This window comes from Ambystoma mexicanum, chromosome 2q (genome assembly GCF_040938575.1).
Source record: "Ambystoma mexicanum isolate Mex_15411 chromosome 2q, UKY_AmexF1_1, whole genome shotgun sequence".
NCBI classification, from domain to species: domain Eukaryota; kingdom Metazoa; phylum Chordata; class Amphibia; order Caudata; family Ambystomatidae; genus Ambystoma; species Ambystoma mexicanum.
This window is the reverse complement of record NC_090924.1, coordinates 285,311,572-285,328,103: the sequence shown is the minus strand read 5'-3', so window position 1 is coordinate 285,328,103 and position 16,532 is coordinate 285,311,572.

Below are 16,532 nucleotides of genomic sequence, written 5' to 3'. Positions count from 1 at the left end.
CAGTTGGTCCTCCATCACATCGGATGAATGGAATCTTAAAACACAATGTAAGCAACATTTTAAACAATATTTATGCTGTGTGCTACTGTATGAACGCTGTGACGGGTGAATGGCCAATTTGAAGCAAAGAATAGACATTGTGCATCTTAAATGTATAGCCAACATAACAATGTACTGTGTATATTCAATTATAAAGTGGGCAATGAATTATGTTTTTGAATTCTCAATTTTACATAGTTATCTGATCCCGATGTGTGCATGTCAAGGTACATCCTACTGGGCGAAGGCTTCTTCAACAATATTTGGACAATATTGATCAACTACGAATCAATTATAACTATCATCTGGGGCGATCGCCAGAAAACAATCTGTCCTTTCACAGTTGCAGTAACAAGGAGCAACATGGCAGCGTATAGGTTCTAGAAACGTGCGGATGTGAAAGTGTTGCATTTAATTCAATTTTAAAGCATGATTTTCTCCTTTGTAATGGAGGGCCGTGTGCGTAGATTACTCGTCGTTCATGGACCATAACTTTCTGTGTAGAACAGAAAGACTTAGATTAATCGATTGATGATCGGATTCAGCATTAGAAGATCACTGTTCGCAGTTACACCAAAAATTAGAATGATGTGAAGTTCCCTGGCCATGAACTGTGTTTAAAAAAGTTCAAGTTTTCGTGGACTTTTTCATTGTTGTGTCAAAATGAATACTGCTTGTTACACTCCCAACTATTGCTGTTTTCTTGAAAATAAAATGTATGTGTTTAAGTTCCTGGATATGCGTTAGATAATGTTATGACGTTGGTGATGACAGGGTACATTTGGCTACGCTGCCCACTAACGTCTCTGAAATAGGTGGAGCTCATCCGGAGCATCTAGTGATGTCAGCATTAGGGGTGGGTGATCCGAATCAGTGCAGTGAGGGCACTTGAACTTAGGGCGATAGATCATCGTATAAGAAGAGCACAAGATGGCGTTACCCGAGCTGTTGTTTTCGCATGTATTAAAGTGAGAAAAGCTTGGGTAAGTTGCGTTGGAAATTTATGTAAGAACGATCCATGTATGCTATGAAATACATGCCAGATCCATTAGGCCGATAACATTTTGGACCAAACTACCCCTTTAACGGACAACAAATCCATTTGGGTACCATGTTAAAAAAAGAAAGGCAGCACAATAAGATTGAAGCCTGTAAGAGGATTCAATTCAGCACTACAGCCAAGTCAACGCCTAGTCTAGAATACTGAATGAAAACCCTTATTGATATATCTTTATGTCCAGTTCATGCGTTCTGGATGACTACCCCTATATAACACCCCTCTCTTGGAATCCTCCTGACCCCACTGAGCCAAGAAGTAGTTCTGTTTTGCAAGTTAAAAGGTTTATTTGAGAATTTAAACAATATAGATATATATATCACACTTTATAATAAATTAATAATTGAATAGCACACTTAATCTGATATGATAAAGATTAACAACGGAGAATCTGGCACTAGCACACTTCTTTATAATCAATGATGAGTGGTTATAGGATGGATAAGATAGCAACAATACTTTTATGGTTTCAAATGGATGCAATGTGGAATGAAATGCAGTACAGAAAATAACTTGATAGGATTTCAGCAAAGACAATGTAATCACTTTCTTGGACAATTCACCCCCCCTTTTATGCAATGCAAGGAAATGGAAGGAAGGCACACAGTTCTCAGAAATGCAATTCAAATGTAATTCAGTTCACCCAGCAACTTAGACTACAGAAGTTGAAAACACAGGCCCAAATGCTTTTAAATGTGCTGGCAATGAAGAAAAAAAATATGCTAAAATGCTTTTAATTCCCTCTAGGAGGTTCAGGGTGAGTGAAATCAAGTTACTATTAGCTCAGGCTCACTCTAGCAGTGATGCAGGGATAGTTTTTATGAGGCAAACGATTTTTTTCAGAGGAAAGCAAAAGCAGCTATCTTTTTGCAAGTGGAGAAATTTTCAAATCGCGGCAAAATTCGCGGATGCGTCTGGCGCGATTACAGAGGAACTACAAGGACTATCGTTTTGGGGTCCTAGGAAAGCCTAGGATCTCAGCTTCCAGATGAAAGTTACTGCAAGTCTCTAGCACAAACGGTCACGGAGATATGAGCGATTAAATAAAGGTCGTTTTTCAGATTTGAAATTTTAAAGTTCAAAAAGACAAGTGCAGCTTGCAACTAGAAAATGACAGGTGACAGCTTTGCAAATGACAGGTGACAGTTAGGAGACAGTTCTACTTAGATTAAGCTAGATTGAATTATATTATTTTAACTAGGAGATTGGTTCTGCACAGTTTTCTAGGTACTCACACTATATTCTTGAGTGAAATGGGCCTCGCCATGGATCTGGTCAGGTTTTAGACGGGACTCTGGTCTCTGCACTTCACAGTGATCTGGGTCTGCTCTCTCTCTGGATTCTGAAGATTGAGGGATTTAAAGTCTGGATCTTTCTGCACAGCTTTCTCTGGAGATTGATGGAGGTAAAGTATGGATTTTCCCGGCAGAGCTTCCAGCTGCAAATGGATTTGAAGGTCCCTATCTGTCCTGTCTCTCTGCTTTTATGTGTTTTTAAAATGGGTGTGTGTGAGCAGCATCACTAGCCAGCCCCTCTCCACTTATCATTGGCCAAGCTTTCATTTCTCCCCTGATTGGGGAAGGAACTGTGAGTCAGAGCGATGTCATTTTATGGCTTGCAGAGAGGACACTCCCCTGTCAAATTGCACATAATCTATATTTGATAAAAAAAAACATATTTGCAGAGGTACATATTGTTTTAAAATCATATGCACCCATCATGCATTACAGGAGGTATACCCTGTCCAAATCTGCTCTTCCTGAGGGCTTGCATTCAGAAATGGCACATATTTCACTTTTTAACTGGTTTCGCAATTTCGACATTAACCCAAATTTACACACATGTGCGCAAGGAGTATGGACATTAGTTGATGAAGTGTCAGATTTTTCACATGCACACATTTTGAGTAATATCCTCTTTTCCGCTAAAACCCCCCTGAACATACCACCGGTTCCAAAAACCTCTTAAAATGTGGGCAGAAAAATCACAAGAATTATGGTATCATTTATAAAATTTTCACATGTCCGCTCTATGAGTTATTCATCTTTTTAGAGTTATGTTCTGGCCCCAAAGGGGTGTGGTTTTCCTCCAGCACAAGGTTGAATTTCTGGTTTTTCCAGTTCTGCCAAGCCAGCTTGCTCTCACAGGCAGTGCCCCTCCCCTGTGCTTCCAGGAGAAATCTCCATTTACGATTCCCGCCATAAAACATTTGCCTGAGTCAAGACAGGGCTTTGTTCAATTTCCTGCAGAGCCCAGGTAATTCAATCAGGGAAGTGTCATATCCCTTTTGGTGTGAGCAGCAAAAGGGCAGCTAGGCCTGGGAACACAGCTGTGACTCAAGTTTCACTCCTGATGGGGGTAGTTGCCAGGCAAATTGGAATCTCTTTAAGCCAGTTTTTAGCTACATGTCATTTCTGTTCCCCAGTTTCTGCATTCAAATAAAACTAAACATTTTCACATATGCAGCTAGAAGGCTGATTCTAAGTTTAAAACTATGACATTTAAACAATTGCAACCTATGTGACACTCAAAAGTAGGTCACTCAGTCAATTTAAACATTTAGATTTTTTTTAGTGTCTTTCAGTCCAAATTTACTTAAACTGCTGAAATCCACAGCTCAGCCAGTCTTGTTATAAACCTTCAAGTCACTTCAGAATATAACTTTACATTGTATCCACCTCTCAGTAAGTCTTTCTTTGGCCTGTTTTGGGTTCATTTATTCCGTTTTCTACAAAAAAGTAAAATCTGGTGGTTTTAAAACGCCGGCTTTTGGATAGTGGTGAGTACTGGTACTGCACCCCTTTTTGGGATTTAAGAAAATGAATTCCCAACAGTTATGGGTTTGCTTTTGGCAATCAGCATTGCCATTCCCAATGGTTTCAGACTACTGTGTGGGTAGTCCAATGGTGGTTTTAGGCAGTGTCCTTCTGTGCCCATAACATCGGCAAAAATGAGTGGCAGCCTATTCTTCATGCATTTCCCTGTGCATTTTCTGGGAAGCTCTGGCCATCATGATGTTTTCATGTCAGTACTGCACAGTTTTGAGGTAGGGCTCGGATGCATGGGTAAATACATCCCACAAGCCCCCCTCTTGCGATGGCCATTCGGTTTCACTGATGGGACTCGCAAGACCTGGGATGTTTCCTCATCTTCTTCCAATAGATGGCACAGTTCAGCATCTTTTTCTCCATCCGGTCGGATCGATCGGTTCTCCTCGCCGGTCCTGATGGGAATATTGGGCGGTACACTGGGCCCGTTGCGTCTCTGCTCCCGGTCTCCGGATCGTCCTCCTTGGCCCGTCTCCAGGTTTTCTTTCTCCTAGGACGACAAAGGAAGAGCGGCAATACCTATCCATAGACATTTTTCCCCCACCATTGATATAGTGGGGCAGCATATGCATTTCATCATAACGAAACATTACATTCTTATTTTGAAAAAAAAACAATATAACTAAGAGACAGTTTCATGCAAATCACAATATTTTAGAGACTAGATGTGGTATGTTTTATGGTTGGAACTGAATTAGTCTGAGACAGTACCCGCTAGGATTCCAGAGGATTCCTCCAGTTGTTGCAGAGCGTGCCTGGGATGGCAACATTTCAACTGGTTTATGTGGACCCACTTGTCTTCCCCCGCTGCCAAAGGACCTTTGGGGATGTGGATTTTGTAGGCCACAGGGGAGATTTTGTCTATAATCTCAAAGGGTCCCTTCCACGTAGGCAAAAATTTCCGCTGTTTTGCCTGGTTTCTTTGGAAGTTGTATAGATAGACCCGGTCCCCCACCTGATATTCCTTCCTGGAAGTCTTCAGGTCATAGTGGGTCTTCATGCCATCAGCCGATCTTTCTAGATTCCGCTGAGCATAAGCAAAAGCATGTTGAAGGTGTTTCCTTAAATTCTCCACATACTCATGAGTTGTGGAGGCATTTATCAGTGTCTGCTCTTGGGTCCTATAGAGCAAATGCTGCGGAAGCACCATCTTGCGCCCAGTCATCCACTCAAATGGTGACATTTTGGTTGCAGATGAAGGGGTAGATCTGATGGCCATTAGGACCAGAGGTAATCGGATATCCCAACTTGGCCCAGAATCTGCCACAAACTTTTTTAAGATGCTCACAATTGTCCGGTTATATCTCTCTACTGCCCCAGAAGAAGCTGGTCTATAAGCAATGTGTAGCTTTCTCTTGACCCCCAGTATCTCCCACATCTTTGTCATTACTTCACTGGTGAAGTGGCTACCCCTGTCTGACTCAATCCTTTGAGGTAGACCAAAACGGGAAAAGATGTGGTTAATCATCAAGGCAGCTGCGGTTTCTGCCTTGCAATTTGGGGCTGGGAGACATTCCACCCACTTGGTGAACAAGCATGTGACAGTCAACATGTACTTATTCCCCCTAGCAGAGCGAATCACGGGGCCTACAAAGTCGATTTGTAAATCTGACCATGGCAGTGTCATCCCCCGCTTTTGGAGAGGCGCGCGGTGCGTGAGGGATGATGGCTGAAATTGTGCACACACGAGACACCCCTTCAAGTATTGGTCGAGGTCCTGCCCCATGTGTGGCCAGTATGCAACCTCTCTTAAGATTTCCAGTGTTGTGTGAAACCCCCTATGACCGGCGGTGGCCGCATCATGGGCGTGACTTAACATCAGGCTTCGGAATGAGGTAGGAACCACCCACTGATCGTGGCCAGCTTTGGATTTCCTTACCAGCAAACCGTCTTGGATTCGGAACATTTTTGGACATTTCATCAACACTCTTAGGTCCTCTTTCCCAATGTAATCGGTATCCGTCAGGGGAAAGTTCTCAGGGTCCTCAAGGTGCTGGTAAAATTTACCAATAATTGGATCCCCCTTCTGAGCGGTAATCAAATCAGCATCAGGGGTCTCCTTACTCCATTGTGCAATTGAAAGGTCGTTGTGAGCATTTGTCTGGGACCTAGTGATAGCAGTGACCTGGATTTCCCCCAACAGGGACTCAATCTCAATTAGATCCCCTTGGATGGCCCCGGTTTTGGCCAGCTGATCAGCTAAGTCATTTCCAGTTTTGTCTGGTCCCTCTACTTTGGAATGACCCTTGATCTTTTTCCAATAGATGGTCATCTCATTCGAGGTGACCAGATCATCAATGTTTTGGATCAACTTCCCATGTTTCAAGGGTTTGTTGTTAGCACATAACATGCCTCTGGTTTTCCAATTAACCAGGTGCTCCACGAACCCGTTCCGTACATAATCCGAATCTGTGATTATGACCAGTTTGCGGAGTTGATGCTGGACAGCAGTGAGGATGGCCTGATGCACAGCCATCAATTCTGCCACCTGACTACTTCGGGGACCAATTTTGTATCCAGCGGAGGGTTCTGGGGACTCATTCACCCATGCATTCCCTACGCCGGCCACCAGTTCTTTCTCCCCGTTGTTGTCAACATGGTAAGAGCATCCATCCACATAGACAGTGGGCATTCCCTCACACTTGTCCTCTTCAAAGACTTTGTGTGGGGAATTAAGGTATGCCTCCGTGTTGTCCTTTATTTTTAGACTTTCGTCCTCGAGACAGTTTTCTCTGGCACAATCATGCAAGTCAGCCAGACCTTGCGCGAGGGGACTCTTCTTGTTTTGGCCATATCTGACCTCCACAGGAAAGCCTTGCATTGACAGAATCCAGGAAGTAATTCGGGAATTACTCACATTTCCGGCCCGGATTCTGTCACTTTGGAGATATTGCAGAGGCTGGTGTGGAGTCTCCACTATGATGTGTTCCCCCTGGATAAACGGGCGGTAATTCTTCAATGCCCACACCGTTGCCAGGAGTGCCTTCTCACAATCGTTGAATTTTTCCTCCACAGAGGATAAAGTTTTGCTCGCATAGGAGATTACTTTATTGACCTTGTCATGCTTTTGGTATAATACTGCCGTCAAGCACGTACTAGAGAACCCCGTCTCCAGGAAGAACTCCTTGTTTCTGACAGGGTAAGCTAGGCAAGGCGCTTGTGAGAGGCTTCTTTTGAGTTGTCTTACTGCCTCGGATTGTTCTGGACCCCATTCCCACTTGACCCCCCCCTTCAGGAGATGAATCAGGGGTCTGGTAATCTCTGCGTAGCCCTCAATGAACTTTCTGCTGTAATTAGTCAGTCCAAGGAGGCTCCTTAGTTCCCGCAGAGTTGTGGGGTCTTTCAGTTTCTGAAGTGCTTCCACTTTCTTTTCCTGGGGACAGAGACCCTGAGGAGTAATCTCATGCCCCAAGAAATTAACATGGGTTCTACACCACTGTGCTTTCTGAAAGGAAAGTTTTGCTCCGGCGGCCCTCAACTGGGTCAGAACATAACGGATCTCCGCTATGTGTTCCTCCACAGATGAACTTTTGATGAGGACATCATCTACATAAGCCAGGTTACCCCTCGCACCCAGGTCGGGCATGGCCTTATGTAGGAAAATGTTGAATTCATTGCCGGAGTTGAGGTATCCGAAGTGAGTCCGGGTCCAGGTGTACCGCTGGCCCCCAAAGGTAAAAGCCAGCTTGTATTGGTCCTCCCTACTGACAGGCACAGTCCAGTATCCATTGGTCAGGTCTATTGCAGTGAATACCTGTGACCCCTGAATCTGGGCCAGCCCTTGGTCAATGTAGGGCAGAGGCCATCGGGAAGTATGGACCCGTTTGTTGAGCTCCCTGAGGTCAGCACAGAGTCTCCACTGGCCGTTCGGCTTCAATATTCCCAGCACCGGGTTATTGAAGGTGCTGTGGACTGGACGGATTATTCCCCTGGACTCAAGGTTCTTAATTATTTCAGTAAGGGACTCCATTGATGCGAGAGGCAAGCGATATTGCTTCACAAACACAGGAGTCATGCCAGGGTCCGTGGGGATTGTTGTGGTGTGGATGTCGGTGCGACCACAGTCATATGAGTCTACCGCAAAGAGATCTTGGAAATCCAAGAAAACTTGTTTCAACTTTTGCTTTTGTTCCAGAGTCACACAGGCATCAGCTAGGTTGACTCTCTCTTCCACCATCTGCCTGAAGCCTGGAAAGACTTCTGGTTTGGCTATCTCCGCGGCCTCCTCCAGCTGGGTGGAGAAGTCCCTGGTCAGAGTGCTGATTTGGACTGGAGGCTTCAGGTGGGAAAGGCAGCCCTCATGGACTTGGAAAATCACCTCATCCCTCCTGAAGTCACAAGTCACATCTTCCTTACCATAAGGGCAAGAAGTGTACACCAGGAAGTTCCCCCCATGCCGGGTAAAAATCCTGTCTGGTGTTGTTTTGTCCTCACTGTCACTGTCAACGCAGTCCTTGGGGATTGGCCCTAACAGTTCATTTCCAAGATCAATGGAGAAATGTCGGTCATCAACCGCCATTCCAATAATGGTGCCTGCAGCTAGAGTAATACTCTTTAAGTCGCTGTTATCCACTTCTATTGGAATGGTGTCATGTTCTATGTTGACTAATGGAGTTGGGTTTACCCCCAACCCTTGCTGTTGGAGAGAAGCGTTTAGATGTATGTAAGCATCAGGGTTTTTCAACTCTTGTCCCCTTTTAACTTTCACTTCCAGGGAGAATTGTCGGGTCCTTTCTGGGATGGTGACTTCCTCTTTAATCTGAATTTCAACTGCATAAGGTAGCAATTGAGCTGACCTAAATGCTTTTTCTGGATCATCAAAGCCCATGGGATTATCCGCTAATCGGGACCAAGCTTTGAAGTTTATTAGGTCCAAACTAATGGCAAAGCGATTGAGAATGTCACTGCCTAAGTAAAAGGCGGCAGGGACGTCTCGCACGACCCAACAATTGTGGACTATGCTCTTGTTGCCAATGGAGATTTTGAGCATACACCTGCTTGGCAGGAGATGTTTTGAATTGGGTGCTTCCAGGTCCATTTCCCATTTGTCTATCAGTTTGAAGGTGGGAATGGCTGGATCTTTTGGGAGTTGGCGGAACATGGCTTCGCTGATGAAGCTCTTACCGTTGTTCACACACACTCGAGCGAGAACAGAGTCCTTCCCATCATTTAACTGAACAGGGATGAACAACTGCTCTCCAATTTGCTGAATATCAGCCAGGCTCTGAGCTGATTTCACATCTTTCTGGACTATAGGAGTGGGAGTTTCAGATTGTGGATTGGTATAGAATTTCAGAGTGTTTCCTTCCAGCGTGGAATACCACTTTAGATTGGAAGGAAGGTTGATTTTCAGACATAGAGAGGACCCTCCATCACCAGTCTGTTGTCCTACTGCTATTACTGTCACGTCTGGAATTTGGCTATTCTGGAAGTGAAATTCTACTTGGTCAGATTTTTGTTCAACCATGTGGCAGGTGCCGTTTAAACTAACATGGTTGACACTCTGTTTTAATTTTATTGGTCGGCTAGACTGGGTCCAGAGGACCCTGTTTACGCAATCTATTAGGGGTGACAACCTTCTCAGGAGGTCATTCCCTAGTAAACAAGGGGTGCCCTCTGGGGTCACAACTATGACCGGGTGTTTCAACTTGTGTCGCCCAATTTTAATGTCCAAATCTGCCGTCCCCTCGACGGGAATTTCCTTCCCGTCAAAGTTCTGGAGTTGCCCAGGAAGAGAGGTGAGAGGAATTTGGTAATTCTCTCCCCTTCCTGCATTCAGTTCGTCAAAGGCCCTTCTGGACAGAAGGGTAGCTTGAGATCCAGTGTCCACCAGTGCCAAAATTGTACCCTGCCCCTGTACTTGTACCGGGGCATAATATCTTCCCTCCTTCTCCTCAAGGGGGCACAGATAATGTACATTTTTGGACAACTGGTGGGCTAATTTTCTGGTTTTGGACATCGCTAGCGAAGAGATTTGGGCAGAATTCTGTGGAGAGCCTTGGGAATCTGAAAGAAAAATTTGGCAACTGGAGATCAGAGCCATTGTGGGTTCCCCTGGCTCCGGTTCTGGGCCGCCCCCCCCTTTTTGGAGGCAGTCACCAGGATGGGTTTGAACCAGGGGATTTTCTTGCGGTTGGTTCTGGGATGAGATGGTGGGCGGCGGTAGCTCAGTCTCCACATCTCCCCAGTCTGGATTTGCATCCCTAGGGACCCATTTTTCTTTGGGAGGAGTTCCCCCCTCTCTGAAGGAGAAGATCCTTTTCCCAGGATCCTCTGAGGATCCCTCTCCCTCAAATTGGAATATCTGTACCTCCTCCTCAAACTGAGTCTGTTTGGGTCTTTTGTTTCTCCTACCCCCCCTCTGCTCCTTAGGAGGCAGACTTTCAGGGGCAAGAGATTTTGTTTCCGGTTCCTGGGTTTCCAGGGGCTGTTTACAAGTGAGGAAGGAAGCTTCTTGCAAGGCTTTACACCCCCCTTCCCCTTGTGCCTCCTCCCTGGGAACCGGTGAGTTATCGGGGTGCTGCCCCCGTCATTGTTCTGGAGCACCAGGTCCAGAGTTGGGTGCGTTCTGCGCCGGCATGCCGATCTGAGGGTTCTGCTGAGCCCTCAGTATGTGACCCAGATCCCGCGCCATGTTTTTAACCTGGCGCTCTAACTGGGAAACCCGCTCAGGCTGATACGGGGCCCTGTTTTCTCCCCTGGGCTGATCCCGGGAAGGGTAGCTATCCCTTCTTTGGTAGTACCCCTGGTTGGGAAGATTTGGATACCCCTCCGCCCTTGGCCTCCCCTCTCCCGGATTAGGTTGTCCGGGCTCAGGGAATTGGGGAAAGAAGGATGGATTATTTTGGGGCTGGAAATTGGGTGGATACCTGGGAAAAAAGTTCTGCCCAGGATTTGGAGAATTTCTGCCCTCCTGTGGGAAGTTGGGAGGGAAGTTCCCTGGGTTAGGTGCTTGGCTGGATCCCCCCCCTTGGGCTGGAGGAGTCCACACATAACCCAGGATGGGTCGATTTCCCTTGTAACGGGGACTTACATAATCAGGAGAGCGAGGGACCCCATTTGTGGGGCTGCCTCCCTGGCTCCCTGTCTGTGACTGGCCCGAGGACCTTCTGGGCCTAGCATTATTAGGTGCAGGTAGGTTTTTAGGCCCCCCCATCTCCAAATCCAAAACGGGGGTGACCTTTACCTCTGCCACCTTGGCAGCAGCAGGGGTGCTGTTGGTTTTGGGATTTTTCTGGGTATTGCTTTTATTTTCTATGGGCTTCTGCACCTCATAGATCCGGGTAGCCTGTTCAATGACCCAGTCTAAAGATCTTTTCTCGTGAAAATCCCTCACGAGCTGGGTCATTATGTATTTGGGCAAGGCATGAAAAAATGTATTGATGAATTCTCTACTGTCTGTGCGCACCCTTCTGGTGGTCTGCGCAAAAGCACGTTTCAGTTCTTGCACAAATTCTTGTGGGGCCTGATCCTCCCCACATTGCAAATTGTAGGCTGCCTTGCGAGCCTCTTGAGGATTTCTATGAATGGAAAAATGTTTCAAGATGGCCGCCTTATAGGTGGACCATCTTAAATGATTTTGGTCCTCCAGCCCCGCAAAGAAACTGGAGTATTCCGGGGAGAAGGTCCACTTTACATATTGAATACAGCTTTGGCTGTCCTTCAAATGGAAAGTCTCCATCATTTGCTCAAACAACTCTAAGTGCTCCCAAACAGAATACTTAGCGTTCTTATGGTAAGGCGTGATGACGCTCCTGATCGCCTTAATCTGCTTTAAGGGGTCCTTAAGCAAGGCCCTTTTTGCCTTACTGGCCCTTTTGGTTCGGGTAACCCTGGTCCATTCATCCTCTGACTCAGAGGCACTGCTCCCAGAGGTTCCCGTCAGATCTTCCAGGTTTTCCCGGATTCTGCGAGCCTGGGAATGGCTGGCAGAATGTGGGGACCTGGTCTCCTGTTTCCTGTGGTGCTCAGAGGAGTCCTCAGATCCCTCCTTGCTGCCAGGATTTGCTGGGTACCCCCCCCACTGACCTAACTGGGCAGAGGTTTTCAGGATGCCCTTAAGGGGCCTACTCTCCTGGGGTTCCCCATTAAATTGCACTGTGCTGGGGTGCCCATACCCGGATGCCCGCCCCTCCATTCCTGGGTGGTACTGGCCTATGAGCCCCATGCTTCTGGCTGGATAGTAATCTGCCATCCCTGTGGCCCTGTGCTCATGTGCGCCAGGGGACATGGGGGTGGCAGAGTCCAGGGACCGAGAGAGATAAAGGCCTCTGGTACTAGGGCTCCTGGGGTTATGCTCAGGAGTTTCTCTTTCCCAGCGAACCTCATCTCTATCCGCCCCTGCTCCCTGTTGCAATGCAAGAGCCTGCGCCTTCAGTTCCTCAGTTAAGGCCTTACTAGACTCTATCAGTCTCTCCTGCATCGCTACCTGTTGTTGGAGTCTATCATTGCGCTGGCAGAGAGCCTCATTCTCTCTCTGTGTTTCCTGATTGGTCCTGGAGCACTGGGCCAGTCTTTGCTGCAGGAGGGTTACCTCCTGAGCTGTGTCCCTATTGGCCTGCTCCTTTCTTGCTAGAGCATCCTCCACCCTCCTGGTGTGCTCTAACAAGTTCTGGTGTTCTTTTTGGAGGTCACCCAGTCCCTGGTGGGCCAGGTGATTTTCTTCCATTTTTCTTTTTAAATGGCAGACTTCCTGGCCTAAGGCGTCTCTTTCCTGACTAAGAGCCTGCATTTGTGCCGCCAGGTCGTCCCTCTGCCTTTGAAAGGCACCAGCTTTCTGGCGTTCTTCATCAAACTCTGCCTGGGTATCCAGGTCTTTCGAAATCAGCTTGTTGCTCTCTACCTTCACTCTATCTAGATGACTTTGCAGGGTGGCTACCTGCTCCGTGCATGCCCTGTTAAAGTCTAATTGTTGCTCCAGCTTTTTCTGGCTCTGCAGTAAGGAGTCCAAACTGTCTCGGTGCTCCTTCTGCAGGGCCAGAAATCTAGTATCCTGGTCAGCCTTTTCCTGTTGCAGTATATCCATGTCCTCTTTTATTTTAATGATATACTGCCTACTGTCATTTTCTGACTCCTGGCTCCTGAGCAGCCTCTGCTCAGAAGAGTCCAGCTCAGATTGGGCCTTCTGTAATGCCAGCAGTTGCCTACTCGCCAGATCTTGGCCTTCAGCACATTTGTCCTGCATGGCTCCCATATGTAAATATAAATATGCCGCTACCCTGGCAATCTTGTTGTGCTCATCCTTGGCCTTAGAGGACATATATAGTTCACTCAGGGCCACATGTAAGGGACCCTGGTCTCTCCATATATCTGACCCTGTTTCCGTGATTTGGGGTGTGATGGCCTGCAACCAGACTGTTTGGTCCTGGTGAGTCCACTCACCTCTCACAAATAACTTATGTAAGAAGTGCTCTCTGGCTATTTTCATGTCTACTAAGGTCGTCATTCTAGAGATTGGTCTCTGTCCTGACTTACAGAAGTTTGTATTTTATTTTTGCAAAACAGACCTTTTTCTTAGAGCGTTCCTTTGAGAAGTGCTTTACAGCGTAACACAGCGTGTGCTCCGACCGGATATGTGTATCTGGTCAGCTGGCACGCTGTATTAATCTGCACAAGTGATAGATCTAATCCAAACGTCCGGCACGAGCCCCCAATTTGTAAGAGGATTCAATTCAGCACTACAGCCAAGTCAACGCCTAGTCTAGAATACTGAATGAAAACCCTTATTGATATATCTTTATGTCCAGTTCATGCGTTCTGGATGACTACCCCTATATAACACCCCTCTCTTGGAATCCTCCTGACCCCACTGAGCCAAGAAGTAGTTCTGTTTTGCAAGTTAAAAGGTTTATTTGAGAATTTAAACAATATAGATATATATATCACACTTTATAATAAATTAATAATTGAATAGCACACTTAATCTGATATGATAAAGATTAACAACGGAGAATCTGGCACTAGCACACTTCTTTATAATCAATGATGAGTGGTTATAGGATGGATAAGATAGCAACAATACTTTTATGGTTTCAAATGGATGCAATGTGGAATGAAATGCAGTACAGAAAATAACTTGATAGGATTTCAGCAAAGACAATGTAATCACTTTCTTGGACAATTCACCCCCCCTTTTATGCAATGCAAGGAAATGGAAGGAAGGCACACAGTTCTCAGAAATGCAATTCAAATGTAATTCAGTTCACCCAGCAACTTAGACTACAGAAGTTGAAAACACAGGCCCAAATGCTTTTAAATGTGCTGGCAATGAAGAAAAAAAATATGCTAAAATGCTTTTAATTCCCTCTAGGAGGTTCAGGGTGAGTGAAATCAAGTTACTATTAGCTCAGGCTCACTCTAGCAGTGATGCAGGGATAGTTTTTATGAGGCAAACGATTTTTTTCAGAGGAAAGCAAAAGCAGCTATCTTTTTGCAAGTGGAGAAATTTTCAAATCGCGGCAAAATTCGCGGATGCGTCTGGCGCGATTACAGAGGAACTACAAGGACTATCACTATCGTTTTGGGGTCCTAGGAAAGGCTAGGATCTCAGCTTCCAGATGAAAGTTACTGCAAGTCTCTAGCACAAACGGTCACGGAGATATGAGCGATTAAATAAAGGTCGTTTTTCAGATTTGAAATTTTAAAGTTCAAAAAGACAAGTGCAGCTTGCAACTAGAAAATGACAGGTGACAGCTTTGCAAATGACAGGTGACAGTTAGGAGACAGTTCTACTTAGATTAAGCTAGATTGAATTATATTATTTTAACTAGGAGATTGGTTCTGCACAGTTTTCTAGGTACTCACACTATATTCTTGAGTGAAATGGGCCTCGCCATGGATCTGGTCAGGTTTTAGACGGGACTCTGGTCTCTGCACTTCACAGTGATCTGGGTCTGCTCTCTCTCTGGATTCTGAAGATTGAGGGATTTAAAGTCTGGATCTTTCTGCACAGCTTTCTCTGGAGATTGATGGAGGTAAAGTATGGATTTTCCCGGCAGAACTTTCAGCTGCAAATGGATTTGAAGGTCCCTATCTGTCCTGTCTCTCTGCTTTTATGTGTTTTTAAAATGGGTGTGTGTGAGCAGCATCACTAGCCAGCCCCTCTCCACTTATCATTGGCCAAGCTTTCATTTCTCCCCTGATTGGGGAAGGAACTGTGAGTCAGAGCGATGTCATTTTATGGCTTGCAGAGAGGACACTCCCCTGTCAAATTGCACATAATCTATATTTGATTAAAAAAAACATATTTGCAGAGGTACATATTGTTTTAAAATCATATGCACCCATCATGCATTACAGGAGGTATACCCTGTCCAAATCTGCTCTTCCTGAGGGCTTGCATTCAGAAATGGCACATATTTCACTTTTTAACTGGTTTCGCAATTTCGACATTAACCCAAATTTACACACATGTGCGCAAGGAGTATGGACATTAGTTGATGAAGTGTCAGATTTTTCACATGCACACATTTTGAGTAATATCCTCTTTTCCGCTAAAACCCCCCTGAACATACCACCGGTTCCAAAAACCTCTTAAAATGTGGGCAGAAAAATCACAAGAATTATGGTATCATTTATAAAATTTTCACATGTCCGCTCTATGAGTTATTCATCTTTTTAGAGTTATGTTCTGGCCCCAAAGGGGTGTGGTTTTCCTCCAGCACAAGGTTGAATTTCTGGTTTTTCCAGTTCTGCCAAGCCAGCTTGCTCTCACAGGCAGTGCCCCTCCCCTGTGCTTCCAGGAGAAATCTCCATTTACGACTCCCGCCATAAAACATTTGCCTGAGTCAAGACAGGGCTTTGTTCAATTTCCTGCAGAGCCCAGGTAATTCAATCAGGGAAGTGTCATATCCCTTTTGGTGTGAGCAGCAAAAGGGCAGCTAGGCCTGGGAACACAGCTGTGACTCAAGTTTCACTCCTGATGGGGGTAGTTGCCAGGCAAATTGGAATCTCTTTAAGCCAGTTTTTAGCTACATGTCATTTCTGTTCCCCAGTTTCTGCATTCAAATAAAACTAAACATTTTCACATATGCAGCTAGAAGGCTGATTCTAAGTTTAAAACTATGACATTTAAACAATTGCAACCTATGTGACACTCAAAAGTAGGTCACTCAGTCAATTTAAACATTTAGATTTTTTTAGTGTCTTTCAGTCCAAATTTACTTAAACTGCTGAAATCCACAGCTCAGCCAGTCTTGTTATAAACCTTCAAGTCACTTCAGAATATAACTTTACATTGTATCCACCTCTCAGTAAGTCTTTCTTTGGCCTGTTTTGGGTTCATTTATTCAGTTTTCTACAAAAAAGTAAAATCTGGTGGTTTTAAAACGCCGGCTTTTGGATAGTGGTGAGTACTGGTACTGCACCCCTTTTTGGGATTTAAGAAAATGAATTCCCAACAGTTATGGGTTTGCTTTTGGCAATCAGCATTGCCATTCCCAATGGTTTCAGACTACTGTGTGGGTAGTCCAATGGTGGTTTTAGGCAGTGTCCTTCTGTGCCCATAACATCGGCAAAAATGAGTGGCAGCCTATTCTTCATGCATTTCCCTGTGCATTTTCTGGGAAGCTCTGGCCATCATGATGTTTTCATGTCAGTACTGCACAGTT